Below are 3164 nucleotides of genomic sequence, written 5' to 3' on the forward strand. Positions count from 1 at the left end.
GTGATGGCTTGCATCGAAAGTCAGGTATATTTCCCATCTTCTGTGTTTCAAGTTTACGTCGTAACTTTCTACAAATTACACACGAGTTTAATAATGATGAAATAAGTCTCTTGGCACCCATTACCCAGTAACCTGCGGATCTCACAGCGCCCTCAGTGAGGTGACGTCCCTGATGTTTACATTTCTGATGATGGTGCTTTATAAGCAATCTTGCCACATGTGACTTTTTCGGAACAATAATGGTCCGTTGGATCCAGCCAGTACATCTCCGGTGAGAATTCTGCCTCCTACACGTAGCAGACCTTCGTTATCCAGATAAGGGTCCAGTTTTTGTAGCGGACTACCTTTGGTGACTGGTTTGTGCTCCTTAAGTCTTTCTATATCCTGTCCATAAGCTTCAAACTGTACATTTTTGATAACAATCTTCTCCATACTTTGGTAAAGCTTTGTTTGACTGAGTTTTTCAAGGTTGATTTTCTGGCGAATAACACTACGCATGAATGATAGTCCACGAATTAGAGAATCCCAGGTAGAAAATCTTGTGAACACATTTGAGTTCAATCCTTGAAGTACACTTGTCTTAACTACAGTGACAGTCCTTCTAATTTCACAGTCATTATCAGGGTCCAATAACGGGTATTTTGAATAATCTTGTAGATTATGATCCAAAATAATCTTTGGTCCAGTTAACCACACAGATGTTGCAAGTTCGTTTGCAAAAACAGAACGTGTTCCTATATCAGCTGGATTCTGGTCTGATTTCACAAAGGTCCACTGTTCTGATTTTGAATTTGTAAGTATCCGTTGGACTCGGTTTGACACGTACGTGTGAAATCGTCTGGTCTTGTTATATAAGTATCATAATACGACACGACTGTCAGAGTAGAACTGCATATCATGAATCTGTGTATCAAGTTGACGCTCGACAAATGAAGCAATTTCTATTGCAAAAAGAGCTGCGCATAGATCTAACCTTGGAACTGTGTGTCCATGGTGAAGAGCTAGTTTAGATTTTCCGGTTACAAATCCTATGTAGGTTTCTCCCATGTTTGTAACTTTGATGTAGGTAACAGCAGATATAGCTTTTTCAGATGCATCCGCAAAGGTGTGGAGCTCGATCTTTTCGGCATTCTTCATAGATACTGCAACATATCGCCTAGGTATCTTCACATCGCATAGGTGATGAAGAGAGCTTCGCCATGACCGCCAACGCAGGATTATGTCTCTAGGAAGATGATCGTCCCATCCAAGTTGTAACTGTGTAATGTCACGAAAAAATAAATTTTCCAGCCAAAATGACAGGTGACAGGAATCCTATAGGATTGTACAGGCTATGTAAACAAGATAGCACACCACGCTTTGTTTCTGGTACATCTTTGAGATCTGTTGAGAAGATGAAAGCATCTAGTGATAAATTCCAGATTAAGCCCAAACTACTCTGTGCAGGAGTTGTATGTAGATCTAAATGTACATCGCTTAAATCCTTTGCTCTATTCTCTGGTGGCAAAGCATCCATAACAATTTGCCTGTTGGAGGCAAATTTGTGAAATCTAATTTTACCTCTATCTCTTAGAATTTCCTGTGTTCTTAACAAAATATCTAAAGCTTCATTGTCTGTATCGTAAGATGACAGTCCATCATCAACATAGAAGTTTCTTGTAACATAATATTTCACATCACTATCACAAGGTTCTTCTACACATTTGTGGAGACAATATGTGGCGACAGCGGGTGACGGTGAATTCCCGAATAGATGTACACACATTCTGTAGTCTTGAAGAGACTTGGTAGGATCATTGTCTCTAAACCATATGAAACGAACGAAATTTCTGTGTTCTTCATCAATGTGAAACATATGAAACATCTGTTCTATATCTCCAGTGATGGCGACACGCTCCTTACGAAAACGCAAAAGTACGCCGAGTAGATTGTTAGTAAGATCCGGTCCTTGAAGTAAGGAAGAGTTCAATGAATGTCCTTGATAAATGGCTGAAGAGTCAAAAACCATACGGATCTTGTTGGGCTTTTTTGGATGGAATACTGGAAATATGGGAAGATACCAACATTCTTCTCCCTCTTGGATCTCTGGAGCTTCCTCTGCAAATCCATTATCAAACACATTTTCCATAAACTTTATGGCTAAGTTCATTTTCACAGGATCACGCTTAAAAGTTTTCAGCAGTGAATAAGTCCTTTTCAACGCTTGTTCTCTGTTGTTAGGTAGTCTATTTCTGTTTAACTTGAATGGTAACGGAGCTGACCAATGTCCTTTCTCATCTTTATGACACTTTTCCTTCATGATTTCTAAGAATTCTCTGTCCTCGATTGACATTCCTGGAATGTTATCGTCTTTGGTGCGTTCGAAGATCTGAGAAAGCTGAATTCCATTCTCACACGAACACTGAATGTCTGTATCATCTTGATTTGTTGAGATTCTCAGATTTGATGAACATGGGGTAAAATGAGTTCCTCGTCCAGACGGTAAAATCTGAGTCTTGTTCACAACCACATGTTGTGGTCTGTGTACTCTACCTAGGCAACATTCTCCTATAACGGCCCAGCCTAAGGGAAGTCGCTGTGCGAAAGGTAGGTTTGGTTTATCAATCTTTTGTTCCAGCACATGATGAGCACTGGGAACATCCCGTCCAATAAGAATCACTTCTGCTTTATAGTCTATTGGTGGGATCTCAGACTCCAAGTCTGATAAATGTTTGTATGGCTTAACTACAGCTGGGGTTGGAATCTCCTCGTATGAAACAGGGATGTCATCACATTCAATAATTGATGGTAAGTGTATTTGTTCGCCACTCTGTATTGAAGATACAACGAAATCAAAGGCTTGTCTCCCGGAGACCATGGCCGAACCACCGCATGATGACAATGTATATGAAATTTCTTGTCCCTTGATTCCGAACTTGTCAAAGAATGATGACTTCGCAAGTGTCCTGCTGCTTTGGTCGTCGAGAATCACATATGCTCTTTTCTTTAAATCTTCACGGCCAACTGGAAAGATGTTCACTAAAATAATCTTTGCACAAGATTTGCCACTGAATGCGGGTGAACAGACTTGAGTACAGTTAGTTGTAAAAGATGATATACTGTTCTCCCCGCCATGCGAATTTTCCTTATCCTGGGAACTGTTAACATGTAAGGCACCACAATGT

This window comes from Crassostrea angulata, chromosome 1 (assembly GCF_025612915.1).
Source record: "Crassostrea angulata isolate pt1a10 chromosome 1, ASM2561291v2, whole genome shotgun sequence".
NCBI classification, from domain to species: Eukaryota; Metazoa; Mollusca; class Bivalvia; order Ostreida; family Ostreidae; genus Magallana; species Magallana angulata.